Genomic DNA, 17,584 nt, shown 5'->3' on the forward strand with positions numbered 1-17,584 from the left:
GAATTTGACAGTTTATTACTACCAGTTAGTGGTTTGATACACATTAACACTATGATAGCAAACATACTACATTTTGTATTAGTATTTAATATGTATGCTTTTAGTACAGCAATAAATTAAGTCTTTATATAAGTTTTCATAACTTCATCATTAAATAGAAATTATTTTTATGAGGTTTTTAAATCTAAGAGTGTTTTAAAATTACCTTTTATTGGGTCTGTCTTGAAGTGCATTTTTTGGGGGGGGGAAGCAGTAAAATCCACAGAGCTCTGGGACTAATTCATTCAAAGAATGACAGAGGTTTGATGTCACAGAGCCATTTGTCATGTTTAATACACATAAAAATCTCCTTTTACTTTCCTTATAAAGACAATGTAAACATAAAAGTGCACGTTTCTTCTTTCATGTTTCTTCCATTCTCACGTATCATCAATCATTAACATACAAGATGGAAGTAACATACATGTGATTTGGAATCTAGCCTGGCAGTGAAGATCTGACAAAAAATATATTCTGTCTCCTGAAGTGAGCCAATTTGTTCTGACCTCCTTGACAGAGAGCAGATTTGGTACCCCACAATCTCACTTTGAGCGCTACCTTCCAACCGTATCCACCCATAAGTTTACACTGCCATCAGTTTTGAAATATGGTGTTCTGAGAACAATTTACAGTATTTGACAGGGTGCCACAAGCTGTCTTAGCCTCTTTTTAAATTTGCAGTTCAGAGGAAATGAGTTCTTACCACTGTTACCAAGCTGTAAAAGCCTTGCTTTGAAGGACAAAAGCGTGTCACAACAGTCCGTGAATAATGTGGAAATATTCTGCAAGCTCTTACACTAGATAAAAGAACTGAGGGTCTCAGAGCTGAGAGGGCATCCTGTGACCCAGACAGCATCTGAGAGCAGTTCAGAGAAACACCTGAAAATTCAGAGGATTAGAGATTCTTTGGAGCTTTAGAGTCTGGGTTAAAACACTTCTTTTTGCTAAACCTTTTTTCTCTTTTTAAGAGTTAGCCTTTCAAAGGCATAAGGAAGAAGAATATTAAAATTTGCTAAGCAAGAAATTCTTTTAACATTTTCAGAGGGCAGTGTATTTACTGACCCAAACTACTTTGAAGTCTGAAAAGATAAGACTGAAATCTTGGTGAAATAGCTCGTGCCTGCAGTAATTGGGTTTTTCTTCTTGACTGGAATCCAGAGTTACAGAGCTACCTTTAAAACAAGGAGTACAGGAAAGAAAGTTATATACATATTTCACAATATAAAGAACAGGTTTGTGCCAAGGACAGTACAAGGGCTCTGACAGAGCTTTGCTTTTCAAGCGATAGGAGAGTGTTGGCATAGTAGTGCAGCACCAGCAAAAGAATCTCAGTGGCAGCAGTCTGTGGCACATGGAAGGAGAACACTAGGGAATCCAGGAAAAAGGGTGTTTGTCTAAATGGAGAACCACCACAAATGTAATCACACTTTAAAGTTATATCCCAACAAGCACTTCTTTGACAGATCATAGCTGAAGGGAACAGAAGGTAGCTTTGCTTGGTACACACCAAACTGAGTAATTATGAAAATCTGAGGGGGTTTTCCTGGTTCTTCCACTGATCAGTCTGAGATGTTGGACAAATATTTAAGTACAGACTGTTCACAGAAAGGGCCAATAGCATTGCACTTAGCTGCTACACTAGACTTTCCTCATTAACTCACAGCTTATAAAGCACATTGAGATGGCACTCTGTTGGAAAATGTTTTCGAAAGAATGTAAATACATAAGACTTTAGTGTGTTTGTCCTAGATTTTCAGTAATTAAAATTGGCAGTATATTTACTATATGAGCATTGACTGAACTGCTCCAGTATAAAATTAAAAAGAAAGGAGAAGCAACTTTGCCTTCATAAGGCATGGTTTCATTCCACATTGTGTCTGCTTCCTAATGCTATTGTTACATTGTAAGTAACTAATTGGTATCTGTGCAGAGATGTCTCTATTGGCACATTAGAAATCTAGAAGAAAGTATCTTATTTGCAAACAACAATAAAAACACCAATGGAAAGACTGGATTTTAATACCATACTGAATGCAACCTGAATAAATGAAGAGTCTTGATGTGATTTAGTATATTGCCAACAGTGAACACAACTGTAAATTATTTTTGCAACCTGCTCTCAGAGTCCCAAATTGCCTTTTTACTGTCTGCATTCCTAATGAAGGTTGATACATCCCAGGGAAAAGGAAATACTGATTTCTTTTATCTTGATTTAGTTACTGGGCTGGGTTCTTTTATATATTCAAGAGCCACAAGAACAAAAAAAAAAATAAATCTACTTTTGCAATGTAATGATGTAAATACATTCTAAGAAAAGCAGAAATCACTGTTCATGAGTATAAAGATTTTATAGTGGTAATTTAACCTGGCTGTTATTTACACTATAAAACTGTCCCTATGTGTGAAGCTGTGTTTACTAGAAAGATCAGACAAGTTTTCTTGCCATTTTAGATGTCTTTAAGGAAAGCAAACTGACAAAGTCACAAAGTATGCTGTGCACAGAACAGAAATGGTTAAGTTTTTAGAATACCTGTGAATCTGTAATGTTCAGATTATTTGTTTCCATTTCTAAACTTAGAAGTTTGAAGAAATAAATAGTATAATTCAAATGGAGACTAGAACAACTGTAGTCTGTCTGTCAATTTGCTGACCTAAAAATTAATTCATTTACATAATCATTAGCTCCACAATATGCTGTGCCAGTTGTACCTTGTAAATATCTATGTGTCCTAAATGTCTGGGATGGGAGGAGTGCAAGGAACACCTTAATTTTGCACATCATAGTATATAGGTTTCTAGAATTTGGACTGGAATTTAGTAGTAACAGCTGTGAGGCTTGTGTACTAGGAACCAATTTTTTTTTTAATTAATCACAACTACTTAAAGGCACATTTTCTGCTGGCTAAGTGACTTTTTATGATGGAAGGTGCATCTGAGTGAAGACAAAAGCACTTCTATGAAATGTCTGCATGAAGCAAGGAAGCATTCTGAAGACAAACACCACTAAATATGTTGGTTTGCACATATAATACAACACAATCCTCAGCTAAACTATTAGCTCTAAAGTACTATTAGTATTATATATTAGCACAGTACTACACTGAAGCTAATTAGCCTTTCTTCTTAGTTTGTATAACTAATGTAATTCCAGTGCTGAAACAACACACACATACTGCCATTCAGGCCTATGTCTAGCATGTTTGGATGGTGATGTGTTGCCTTCACTACAAGTGTATGTCAGGGGAGATGTGGCTGTTATGTGGATTGCACTACACACTTACTTCCCCTTATAAGCGAGTCCTAAATATATGGCATTGTATATCTTCATCTGCATATAGCTTCATTAGTCTGACTTTGAGATTTGCTTTGAGATGAGTTCTTGCTGGCAAGGGCTGACTTCTGGACATGGAAAAACACAGCTGTAAAAACAATAGGACCCAATCCCAAATGATGCTTTTGTGTCATGATTCACTAATAGTACAGACATGACTATTCACATTAGAAATCCCCTTCCAGGTTTTTCATAGCAGAAGCCTATCAGGTCAGCCCTGCAGCTGACCTGAACCTTCAGGTAAATCAGAACCAGGTATAGGTTACCCTCAGACTGTGCAATAGTGTGGCACAAGAGCTATGATACCAGATAATTATAATCCTCAGAGAACCTCTGTAAGGACCATGTGAGGAACCATGTCAGTGATCCTAAGCAAAATGTTCCCTGCCTAGGGATTGTGGAGCCTTTACTTATAAGCCCTTCCATGTTTAATTAAGCTCAACTCCATACTAGAGAGAACAGTAACATATGTAACAGTGAATCAGCCTTGGGCAACAGCCAATTGAAACAGCGCTGAGATGTGAGTTAGAAACAGACCTTTCAGATTCTATCAGGCCTTTTCTTCTTCTCTGCCAAAACAAGGTCATTCTCATTCATACATTTTACAGTGCTTCTCCTAAAATTTCTTAAGTAACAGGGCTTCTCACAAGAAAGAAACTTTTCTTGTAACAGATACACAATGGGCCATGGCTTTCTTACATCTTATTGTTATTCTGACAATGTTCAGTATGTCTGCTTAGGGGATGCCATTCTCCTTTGTGATTTCAATGATATTTTATCATTCACTGATGCCCTTGACAATAAAGTTCCTCTCCTCAGAAGCTGTGAGTGCAGTAGCAGTTTAGTATAAACAAATGCAAGTATATTGCAAATATATATGTATTACTTATCTCCTGAAAATTACATTAAAAAAAAACCCAAACAAACATCAAGTTTGCAAAATCCAACACTCCAAAGTTAGGACATGCCAGAATTAAGGTTTCCAGTGCAATCCTTATTCAGATCCCTTCTGCATATGCCTTTATGATAGTCCTTAATCACAAGATCAAATGTTTCCCATAGGTTCCCTGACTAATTCAGTGCACAGATTGGATAGTACTTGCTGAATGGTAACTATTCGATACTGCTTTTAATTTTCACCATTTATTGCACAGTCTCCCATGCTTTATTTACTATATGCCACCCAATATCTTCACTGAATATCAAATTAAAGGCCAATCTACTGTATTCATAACTCTGTGTCTCCGTTCTTAGGCAAAACATTAATATTTATATCAGTTCTGTGAAGAGAATTGTATTACAGCTCCATATTACACATGCAAAGCAAAGGCACAGATGTGCTATTCTGAATTAGCCTTGGGTGTCCAACTCAAGAAACAAAAGTGTGTTCCAGAGTATTTAATATTTGATACCAATGTATCTGCCACTGACACCTGCTCCGTTTACTAGTCATCCACACTTCAGCAAATTAGTCACCAAGTATTAAATTAGGTACCCTTAAAATGAGGAAGCATCTGTTAGAGAAGGTAACTTACTTTAAGGAATAAAAGTTCCAGCCCACCTGTTAATAATCAAGTCTCCTTCCCTGTTGGAGGTAATGATCACAGTCAAATGTCAGACAGTCCATGTGGATGAATTATGCCAAAAGCAGGCAAAGAAGCTTTTGCAGGACAGAGGAAGTGAAGGAAAAGCAGGTAGAAACTCTGTTCTAAGATCTTCCAGCCTATAACGGGACAAAAAGAAAGTGTTAGAACAGGGATTCAATTTAGGGTAAAGAATCAGTAACTCCATAAAAGTACCTAAAATTATTTGTGTGTAATGTGTATACGTTGAGAAAAATCAACATATTTTTATTCTATTAAAATATGAGGATTTTGTATCAGCAAGATTGTGAAACTGCAGGCAGACATGCATGGGGAATTAGAGATTTTCTTTTAAAGTAGTTTGGTAAAATAACATACTAGTGGTTTCAAAGAGGGGGGACAAGAAAAGGAGTTAAAAAGCCAAGACTTCAGGAAGAAAAAAATGGAGCAATAATTGTGACAGTGAATTGAGGATATTTTTTAAAAACATCATTGAAATGTGTAACTTGGGTGGGGCAGGGGGGGAATGTCATACATACAATCACAGTTTAAGACTGAAGGTTGTCTGAGTTCATTCCTGATTAGTCTTACTATCCGTACTTCTTTCCTTTTGGGACCTGAAATGTGCAGTGAATGATGTGATTTCAGGAGGCTATTTATAATTATTGGTTAATCTTAATAGCAAGTTCCAAGCATAACAGGGGATTCAGCACCACAGTCTATTTATTCTTATGTCTTGTGATGTACCACTCAATGTTTAGTGTTTATAAAATGAATCTTTACTTCCTAACAATCTCAGCTTCTCTCTGTCTGTGTTCTTGATACTATGAAATTCTGGTGCTCAATTTTTCATTTGTGGAGTCTCCCTTTCTTTGGCTATATGCCAGGTTGTAGGTCTCAGTAAGATCAAAGTAAACTTCAAAGCAGCCGACACCTGCATTTTTTTCAAGTATTGGTAAATGAGACTATACAATATTGTCCACTGCACAGCCTGTTTGCCACAGGTCTAAATGGATTTTTAATTCTTTTTGATCATATAGAAATCAGTGTGATAGCACTCCAAATGTGACAATACACTACTGTAAGCACCTTGTAGCCTTTTCATTCCTAGATATATTATACTTGAGTTATTGGTCTCAAAAGCTAGAGACAAAAGTAACAGGTAATCTAAACATTTGCACTATTTTTGTATATTGGATGTTGTGAAAGATGAGGGCTAGCAAATTTTAATTCTCTGCTTCTAAACGGTTCAATTTAACACTGAGAGTCTATTGCTCCTGGAGGAAATGTTCCCCTAACTACACTGCATATTTTTCTCTAAAACACTGATGCAACCTACAAAGACCAATACAAAACTTGCTGCAGAATCAGCTCCTGAAGCAGGGTGCCAAATAGAACATGATCTGCTTGGGCCTTAGCATAGGAATTCCCATTTTCTCTATTCTTAGACTACATTTATCCTCTTTGCCAAAATTTGGCTATGAACCATGGTGGCCACTGGCAAGGAGACTGGCAAGCAGTAGAGAGATGTTAACTGAAAGGTGTAGTGAAAGGTGATTAAGTACTAATCTTAGGCTCTTTTATTCTTCCATAGCAGAGACTCAGTCATTTGTGTGGACTTGGATGGGCATGCAAGCCTTAACAACCTAACAGAGCCATATTCTCACATCATGCTTCACACATCAAAAATTAACCAAGAAGTGAAGCTTCTCTTCCTGTTCCAACTTAAGGTAATGTTGTCACCTTTCAGGAACCGCACAAAGGAAGCATTTTCTACAGTTTGTAAAGATACAAGTTTTACTTTTTTTCTGAGGAAGTTCCAATCTTTTGCATTGCTGATATATTTCTAAATTACTTCCCCATGCTCACGAAGTTTCCTAAATCTGCTACTTCTTTTACAATATTATAGGGTGTATCCACTCTTAACTGGTTTTAGTCTTAATGACTGCACTGGTAAAAACTGGATTTGCTAAAACTGGAGTAAAAAATCAAATACAGATAAGAGGAAACGCAAAGGGCAAGAGAAAATGAAGAACATTCAAAGTGCCATTTGGTAGTTGGTTGCGATAGGTACTTGATGCTTAGGCTTCCACACAGCTTTACCAGGTCTTTTATTGCCAAGTCACTTCTAGATAACTTACAAAAGCTTTGTCTTGCATTTACATGAGTAAAATGCTAGTATTCAATATAAAAGTTCACACGTCTAATGATTTGGTATTCTTAGATTTCAAAACAGAATGTTATTGCAGAGGTACTTTCAAAAAACTTTTGTTTTGAAGGTATTTTTTAAATACTTAAATACCTTTTAAAAATCAAGCCCCTTGAAAAGATTTCAGATGACTCCAAAGCTTGAAACAGTGCTACTACCTAACCTACTTTGCAAACTGGACTAAGTATGTATCCTTCTAATGTGACATGAAGCAATTAATGTTTGTTAAATGCTCAGAGAGCATATTTTCCTGTCCTCTTATCTACAGAGCCGGTTTCTTCCCAAGACTGAATAAAGTACATCAGTGTACTTCGGTGTACATGAAGGGCACTCCCAAGGCATGAGTACATCATTTCAGCAGCATTCCATTTTCATTCAAAAAATGGAATGAGGTTGAATTATGCAGTCAGATCCTAGAGTCCTTTTCTCTTAGAAATGCTTTCTCTTATTCAAAGTCTTGTCTTTTCATGATTAAATAATGCACTCATTTGTAGCCATAGGATGCCTGTCTCCAGCGACACTGCAGACTAGCTACAGTAGTTTCACCAGCTAGCAAACCTAAATACATCTGTTCCATGGAAAAAAATACTGAACACTTGAGCTGTGACAGAACAAATGCTCCCTAATTTTCTGTTGGAGGATTTGCAGTTTTCCACTTGAGTTGATGATGCTGAAATGAGGATTTTCACTTTTTGAATATGACATAATTTATAAGGAAGACATGCAGTAAATATTTCAGCTGGAGTAGGTTTAAAATTAGCCCAAGCTCAAAAGGTTTACAAAGTAGCTTCTGTCTTTCCTGGAATTAATTAAGCTGTGTAGGCTTGGATGGATCAATGATGAATGAATGACTACCTTGGGAAAGGGCTTTGGAAGGAAGCATGTTTACTTCCCCTTATCAGTCTCCTTTCCATTTCCATTTCCTTTCCATTTCCTTTCCTTTCTCTTTCCTTTCCTTTCCTTTCCTTTCCTTTCCTTTCCTTTCCTTTCCTTTCCTTTCCTTTCCTTTCCTTTCCTTTCCTTTCCTTTCCTTTCCTTTCCTTTCCTTTCCTTTCCTTTCCTTTCCTTTCCTTTCCTTTCCTTTCCTTTCCTTTCCTTTCCTTTCCTTTCCTTTCCTTTCCTTTCCTTTCCTTTCCTTTCCTTTCCTTTCCTTTTCCTCTTCCCTTCAAATGCTTTATCTCTCTCAGTCTTTCTTATTCTTATTGTTTCACCTGACATTATTATTATACCTCCAGCCTCCTCTTTCTTTTCAAGCACCCCTCCCTGGGACATTAGGTATGAAACACAATGGAAGATTTCATGGCACCAGCAGGACTCTGCTTGTATGTGTTCCTTTATGACACAATTGTTCTTTTGTTGACTTGGTGGGGTTTTTTTGGACAGTGGAAGACCAGAAGGAGATACTGTTCATAGGATATGGGGTTTTCAGTCTGCAGCTTCCATTTCAAATCTGTCCTATGTTGGTTATAGTGTGACCACCAAAGGGCAAATTTGTCAGGAACATGCAGGATCAACAGTCGAGGATCAGTTCTTAGAAACCAAGTGTGTACATCCCCTGCATTGTCATTACAGGCTTTTTTTTCATAGCTGAACTCTATACCAGAAAGACCAATGAGGAGTTCAATCTCACTTATAGTCCCTGTAGCTGTTTACCTAAGTTCAGCCTAATGACCGCCAGGATTGTACCAGCTGTACCGAAGACATGGCTAAAATTACCACAGTTTCCAGGGGAAAAAAAATCACATTTTTTACATCCAACAGCTGAAAAGATGAGCTGTTATGAGTTTCTTTGTGTTCCCTTTAGAGGTACCCACTGACATTATGTTAAGTCCAGCCAGCAGGGCAGTGGTCATCTTAGCAGAGGAGCAGGCAAGTATCAGAAGTGACTCGATTTTATGAAGCAATTCCCTCCACAGCCATGACCCACCAGCATAGGAGCTTTGAAAAAAAGATTATAATTATTTTTTCAAGACAGAGTCTGATGTCAGAAGATTCCCTACCTCTCTTGGTTAAAAAGTGAATGTGTTCTACAACCCATTTAGAATATGACACAACATTCAAGATGTGGTTAGTGATTTTTTTCTTTTATACTGAACAAAAAGAGTTATAATGTATACCAAATGAAAGGCAGTATGGTCAGATACCATGACAATGACTGTGTGTAACAGGGAAAGGGAGTACCAGAAGATTAGGTAGAACATTCTCTAAGGAAAATATTTAATAAAACTACTGGATCACTTTTCTTCAGTGTATGGGCACACTGAAGAACGTCTCGATAGTTATGGCTTTCATAAGGGATACTACCTCTAGTAACCAACATGATTAGCCATATAACCTAAGCTTTCAAAATAACCTTTCTGGACCTGTAAGTACTCCAGATGAGTCACAAACTGTGAGTTTTTTCTGGATATTTTAAATATTGAAAGACTAAAAGTCTGAAAAATGTGAGCTATATTGGTTAATGTTAGGGGAGATCTTCCTTTGATGTTCCCTACCCAACTAGTATATCATTAGCATACATAGTGAGCTGGATATTACTATGTCCCTAAATGTTAGCTAGCAACACATATTTTTATGGAGGCCTGTAACTTAAGAGGTATTGAGGCAAAGACCGTAAATATATTCTATGCATTAATATATACTCTGCACCTCAGAACAAAGGACTATGCCAAACAGGACAGAAAGCAAATCTGAGAGGATACAGTATATCCTGGGTGCCTGTAATGTCTGTGAAATTTGGTCTTTGAGCATTTTCCCCTTTAGTCAAGTGACTCTTCCGCTCCTGGAGAAGGCCCTACCCACAGTTTCCCATATGCCAAGTATTTCAACACTTCTTACTTAAGTTTGGACAATACAATTCTCCTTTCAGCTAGCACAATGAAGGTAGGGAGTAGACAACCAACAAGTATGTATTTACCTCTGAGACTTCTGTGAAAAATTGCCTTTAAAGTGCTAAACCAAACTGAAGGTTTGCATATCTCTCCTAAAATTTATCATCTAGATCTGAGAAAAGTCTGTCACCTGGTCAGTCTCATTTCTCCCCAACAGCACGTGCCAAATAACTCTTCTAATTCTTCCAACAGAGATGTTTATTTGCATTTCTACAGAGCAACTTCTTAAGCAAAGGTACAGTAACCTCACCAGACTGACTGCAACTTTGCTAGCATTCAGAGTATCATTGTATCCTGGTGTTCTTAAATGAATAGTTCCTATCTGTCACTGCCTACCTATTCTTGTGCTGTCATAGACAATTCATGCAGTGGCTTTAGAAAGCTGTGATAGATTTGAAAGTACTGGTGGGATTCTGCTGTAACACCATTTCTGCAAGGGCTCTGTTCCAAGTCGGTGCTTTCATCCTCCAGTGTTGCCTAGCATCAGTTCAGGAATCCTTCTGCCTGCCTGCAAGGTAGCAGGCAGATTTTTATAATTCTTTTTATTATTCTCTTGCCTCTGAAACAAATAATAGATGTGTTCTTTCCATTCCAGGAATCAGAGTGCAATTAACTGTGGTTTATAAGCTTGCAGCATACGATATTTAAAAGCCATTTGGATACATTATTCGTCTTTGAAGGCAGTGGGCTAGCCCTCTAAACTTCACTAGTGATTGTGTGTGTTTTGAGGGAGGGGAGTCCTTTTTTGTTAATGCTAAATATAAAGATACTAAAGTTTCTGTAAGGTTAAATTCTCATTATATATGGTATTAATAAATGTGCCACTAGGACAGTCTGTTCTGTTAAGTAACTTTGCTAATCTGAGCACAGTATGACAGATTTATACTGTAGAGGAAAATCTCTGGGGAAAGCAATGAAACAACCTAATGCAGAGAATCCAGATTTATTGTTGTTTCTGCTTTTGTGGTACAGAGAGAGGGAGAAAAAAGTGTAAAGGAAGAGAATTTGCATCAGAATGACTGCAGTGTGTTCTGTCATTGGTAATGCAGATGATCCTTTCTGGATTCTTCCAGTATCCCCAGGTTTCTAAACCATCCTCATTTCATCATAGTTGCAAAATGATCTTTCCATGATTAAAAGGCTCATTTTCAAATGTCAGTAAATATGCACTGACATTCCAGGTGTATAAGGAGTGCTTTGGTGCTGCAGGTCATGCACTTTCCCTATCAACCATCCCTTAAAGATCTCTAGAATACCCCTGAATTTCTCCAGCTGTCTCAGGAAGTAGAGAAGGGACTGGTGAAATGTCTTGGCGGGACATCCTACAAAATGCAAGGAGGTTCTCATGGGAGAACAGGTGATGTACACATTGAAACTCCTGGATGTACTTGGACTTAAGAAACTTGGCATTAAAAAGTGCATTTCTATCACTTGGAACTATTAGAAAACATTTAAATTTTGTCTTTTCCTGGCATTCATGTGCAACACAGACAAATGTTTTACTGTGCTTTTACTGTATATGCAGCCAATGTACACTCAGAGAATATCAGGTCTGTACATTCATGTCCTCCCAGACTGAATCTGTTCAGATTACATTATAGCAGAATCATTCAGTAGGCACCTCTGCAAAACATTATTAGTTGGCCACTTAAGCATACTATCTATCACTAGATCACAAAGCAGGGCTCTAACATTTCAGCCAAGACAAAATTTTGTTTACAGTTGTTGCTTCCTCTAGTTAAATATTCTTTATACATTTCCAGATATCAGTAAGTTCAGCTAATGCCAGGGTTTGTCAGACAGCTTAGATGCAGCAAAGAACTCACGGTTTCAGATAGTTCCAATTGTTATATTTCAGTAACCCTCAGAACCCAAAGGCAAATATACACTGAACTAAGCGAAGAAAGCAGTTTCTGACTTGTCACTGCCTCTTCTCTGCTCCTTTTCTGCTTTATCCCAACATTTCGTGTTTCCTTGCATCAAACACTGAAACCTGTCATCCCAGAACTAAGATGTCAGCATGATGCATAACTCACACTTCTATAACAAAGTAGCTTTCTATCTGCAATCAGCGTGACAGTGCTGAAGTTATCTGTAAAAATCCATGTGCGTGCACACACCTAGGGACTTCAAGACTGAGCACGTCACCCATAAATCTTGGAGCACTCAACAAATGAGTTCAAGTGAAAAGCAAGGGCAAAAAACAGAAAAAGAAAAAAGAATATTTAAATACATTAGAAGCTCAAGAGATTCCAGTTTGACAGGATGATCCAATTTCATGCTACATTAGTATAAATAGGTCTAATTTGACACACATTTGTATTAGAATGCTCTTTTATTTTTCAGGATTAAATTTCAGTATCACGTGGATATTTAAACAAAATATCCTTGCTTTGACTTTAACCAAAATCCCTTTGGGGCAAGGGGAGAGAATCTTTCAAGCAAGGCTATTGGTCCTACTTTCATGTAACAGGGAAATGCTAGTATATTTGTGTCTTTGCTGCCTCCTTCAGCACAAAAATAATGCTATTTAAAGATTTGTATCTGTCATCTTCCATTGACTGAAGAATCTCCAAAGTGTTTAGTTCTCTCAAAAGGAAAATAAGGTGGAGATTTCCTGTTACCTTTGACCTCTAGAAGCTAGCCTTTAGTTAAAAACCTTACTATCTCTTCTACTGTTAAAACCTAACCTAGTGCTGCATGTAGGCAGTAGATAACAGTGCACAACAGTAAAATTTGTTGATCCCATTCTTGAATCTCATTTTTTGATATTACTTGTTTACTGATGTAAAGACTGAGAACACTTTCAAATGTCCCAAGGGGACAGATTGCGCAGAAAATGATCAGATTATGTGTGTACAGCATTAGTCACAAAATTAGAGCTGCATATGAATGGCATCATCTGTTTTATTAAAAGTTTTCTCATTGAGGCTTTAATGTATGTCATACCTTTCAGAAGGAAATTACAATATTTGAACTGAATTTTTCAATTAATCAGAAACAAAGTGTATACTCTTAGCCATTTACAACTCTAGGTCTCAGCAGCTTCCAGGTATACATGAACTGCCCTAGAGTCACACATTAGGAAAAAGGGAGGATCAGGCATCCCAAACTTTAATCTGTTGAGATTTTTCCTTCTCGTTATCTACTTAATGGGTTAAGTTCTCTGGGATACCAGCTCTGTCTTTCTATTCATAAACACATATAGGAGCATGTAGCTTCCAGTTTGGTATATCCAGTAAGTGCTATTATTATACAAACAATGATAAGAAGACAAAAATGCAGAAATCTGATGTATTTCAACTTGAAAGGGACTCTCCTTGTCAATCTTATGGAGAGGCCATATAGTTTTAATCTGATAATAACTCTGTTCCTGTTCCTAGTCTTCTCACTTATGATTGCCAATCAAAAGGGGATTCAGCACTTTCAGACACTATGAGGAAGGTAGTTAACGAGCTTAGTGAATTTAACAAGAAGAGATCTTAGGAGAGTTATTTAACCTGGTTCAATAGAAACTGAGATTTTGGGTTGGGTTGGGTTGGTTTTCATTTAAAATTTTATCAAAGTAGATTTCATCAGTGATGTCAGCCAGTCTTATAGCTTCTTTACTAGATGTACAGATCCCTAAGAGCTGATCATTCTTCTCACCTCCAGATTCTTCAGGCACGAAGTAAACCAAGATGGTATTCTTAAAAAAAACAACTCATTCTTTGCTCTTCCTATTCTTCCCCTGTGCTGCAGCTGTTTCTGCTTCTCTAGCTTCTCATACTTTTAAATATACCAGCCACTCTTTAGATAACTTCATTATCACTGCCTCCGTTCCATCAGTCCTGGAAGTTTTAGAAATTTAGAAATCTATGCTTCATGTCTGTAAGGCTTTAGCAAGTTGTTTACGACCACAACTCAAGAAATTTCTTTTGACTGAGCAATAAAAATGTGCTTTCCTGAATCAAGCCACTGAGCCCTTTATAGATCATTATTTTATTAAGAACCTGATTCTGATATCATCGTTCTTACAGCAACAAAAATCTTAAGTACTATAAAAGCCATAACTGTTCCTTGGGGAAAGCACAGTAGACTTTGAGAAAGGATAGAAGTAAGTACTTTAACTTAACACTGACATCTTTCCTTACAATTTCTGAACAGTTTTCCCTTTTTTGTTTCCATGCATGCTTAGCCATCTCACTGATCACATATTGCTGAAACTCTGTGGTACCAAAGAGCATTGAAAATATCCTTTTGTGTACTCATTGCCTTCATCTACTTGTTAATAGTCTCTTAAGACTCTGAAGTAAACTGTTGAGGTAGAGCACAGTGTCCTTTGCTCTCTTTATGCTTGTTTAGGTCATCCAGAGTCTTGGTTTCACCCTTCTTAAACTCTTTTCTATCAATCAGACATATATTCTTTTTAAAAGGGAGTTTAATGCCAGCTTGAGTGGTAGACTGACAGCACTGGAGACTGATGTCCCTTGTTTATACTCACAAAAGGCTGAGCACTGGCACTACTGCAAACATTTCTCTCTGTAGCCCTTCATCACCTCTGATGTGGAGAGACCACCTCCAGGCAGAAAGATACTTTGGTCTGTATGGCCATTCACTGCCTGGCATTGAAGGCACACTGGCAGGATTGTGTGAAAGAAGCTTTTTTGCAAAGGAGTTCAATATTCAGAGCTGCCAGGCTGGTTTCTTTTGGATCCTAATAAATACATTCCTGAATTTGAAAGCCAGAAAGAATGATAATGTGACCTTGTCTTTATTGTGTAGTGTGAACAGCAATGTATTCAATAGCAACTTCTTCAGCCTTGTACCAGAATACCAAACATATATTGTGCTGGTTTATTTTTGAACTATTAGCATTGCAAACACATCCAGATCTTATAGAATAAAGAACTTTCTCATCTTTGGAAGCTATGTAATTCCTACATCTCAGGAGATCTTACCATAGACCTCAAATACCTGTTTGACTTGACTTGGCTAAGTTACAGAGAAGCCATAAAATACCAGCCCTTCCCTGTTTGTAAACAGCAGGTCCAGTGGAGCATCTCCCCTGGTTGACTCACTAACCAGCTGTGTCAGGAAGTTATCTTCTACACACTCCAGGAACCTCCAAGACTTTTTCCTTCCTGCTGTGTTATATTTCCAGTGGACATCTGGTAAGCTGACTTAGGCAATTCTTAGTATAAACTGTTGCTCTGTAAATTAATTTCAGAACTGCAGTGGATGAAAAGGTGCCTTGTCAACTGACATCTTGATTATCAGAGAGCAACTCATCACTCATCATTCAGCCTACTAGAATGTTTCCGACACTGTATTCTCTGACACTAAAGGGAACATAACCTAGCATGTCTCCACTCACTTTGCATAAATACCAAGCCTTACAGCCCATGTAAAGAAATACAGAGTGACAGAAAATGCACGGATAAGTTATAGGATTGGAATTCTGAAGATCTGGATACTTAGCCTGGCTCTTCTCAAGATTTCCTGTGTCATATTTGACATATAAATTTCATTTCTTTATTCCTCATTACTACAGCCAAGTTAAATTTGTCAAGTACCTTACGGTATGTAGGCTATATCCAAGAGTGCCTATAATTGTAACATGGAAGCTTCTTTGCATTTATAAAAGTATTGATTTTTTGTTATCCATTTATATTGAGGGAGCATTATATATATATATATATATAAAATTAAATAAAAGCTTCCTAATGTTTGGGGTTTGGTGATGGACTACTAAAAATTGCATGCATCAAATTTCTTTTTGGTTAATAATATAATTTATGTGATTGGCAGAGATGGAGAATTCCATTTCACAGATAATGCTTTGAAATGTGATTTGGGGTTGATTCAAGACAAAACTCCCAGTTGTTTAAATTCTCTGGGAAACAAGCTAGAGCTCCAATCCCATGGTCTTGGCACAGATTCCCCAAGATGTGCAGCCTGTGGAAGTGCTCTGTAAGTCCGGCTGTCTCAGAAGCTGGAAGTTCTGGGAGCCTGGGCTGACAAGCAGCTGAGGGTGCTTGGATGCCAGGCTGCTCATGCTCTCAGTTCCGATCAGCCCACCAGATGGGATGCTGAGGAGCCAGGTGTTCAGGTCCCAGGGCACCAAACAGAAGATCTGACAGCATCATGGTCACATCACAGCTCTGTCAAAATGAAGTCACCTCCCCTGAACATTTCAATTTCAGAAAACTGGCAGATTTTGCCAAAATCATGTTTTATTGAAAACTTCACAGTTACCTCTAGTTTCTGTAACATGTTCTTGCTTGTTCTCTCATGCATAGATATATAGAAACTACAATGATAAATAAGAGGGAATTAAAAGAAGGGTACTGTGGAAAGGCACTTTGCAAATCCTAATTTATATGTTACAGCAACTTTCTATTAGTTGTGAAGGTGTTGCTCAGCAGGGACATAAAAGTGGACAGAAGAGGGTTGTGACAGTGGTTGATTTAGCAGAAAAAGTGATTTTTCTCTGCTTAAGTTGGCTAAGTCATAAGAAAGATATATGACAATTTGGGTTTGTCATAATTTGTGAGCAACTTTTGTCTGGATACTTTTGTTTTCTCCTGCTGGCAAGGCTGTTACTGGCCCTGGCTGCCCAGCAGCCCAGCTGTGGGGCTGTGGGCTCCCAGCTCGTATGCTGCAGAAGTTGCGGGACACCTAGAAACAGTACCGCACCAGTCCAACAAAACAGCATGAGCACTGGAAAATGGAAGTGATACAAGTGTAGAAAGCATGGGGATCGAGCTTCCTGTGAATTAACTTTATGCTAGATATGTAATGAAAAAAGCAGTGAGGGTTGTTCTTTTTTAAAAAAAAGAAAAAAGCATAATCAGTCCTCACCAAAAGGAGAATGTATAGTAGTTCCAAATTTATGTGTGCTGGCTTCCTCCTGGGCTGTTGGGTCTGTTGAAATATCCAGTAGAAGTCTGAATGTATTCATCCTGAAAAATAATTTTAATTTTTAAATATTCATGACATTCATTAGATTTCACAGAAATAAAATATACTTGTTAATTCAATGTGCAATGATCAATCCTCAGCTGGTAATACTCAGGGTAACCTTACTGGAGGCTGCATGAAAGCCTGGCTTTCAGAACTGGAGTTTCCAAGTCACAACACTCTGTTAGAGTATACAGATGTCTCTCTATAGAAATTTAGAAAATCTGATTTAGTTAGAGGTAGAGGGACACTCTAGAAATTATTTCTATTTATAATGGTTTTGTTGATATATTTTGCCAGATCAGAGGCTGAAGTAACTCCATAAGAAGTCGGGTTCTAACCTTGGTTTACTCATAGTGTGACATCTTACAATGAACACCTAGTTTTAAATATTTGTGCCTTGTTTCTCTGTGTAAAAAAAAATTATAAAAGTAGTCATCACACTGGAATGATATGTGACTGTGGGAAATCAGGGCATCTAAAACTGAACTTGCTGGAAACTGGAATTGCCATTGAAAAGCAAAATATTTTCAGGGGAAAGTTAAAATATACTGATTCTGTTTGCTGTTGACAAAAAAAAAAAAAAAGC

General features: G+C 37.5%; 1 long non-coding RNA gene across 3 annotated transcripts in view; it reads right to left on the minus strand.

Annotated features, from left to right (window-relative positions):
• Positions 1–242: 242 nt before the first annotated feature.
• LOC308066674 overlaps positions 243–17,584 on the minus strand; it is a 106,887-nt gene continuing 89,545 nt past the window's right edge. For all 3 annotated transcript variants that reach the window (XR_013929249.1, XR_013929250.1, XR_013929251.1), the window contains one exon: positions 243–16,997. This is a non-coding gene — a long non-coding RNA (uncharacterized lncRNA). The remainder of the gene's footprint in view (positions 16,998–17,584) is intronic.

The sequence above is a fragment of the Falco punctatus genome (assembly GCF_963210335.1).
Source record: "Falco punctatus genome assembly, chromosome: 7".
Classification (NCBI taxonomy): domain Eukaryota; kingdom Metazoa; phylum Chordata; class Aves; order Falconiformes; family Falconidae; genus Falco; species Falco punctatus.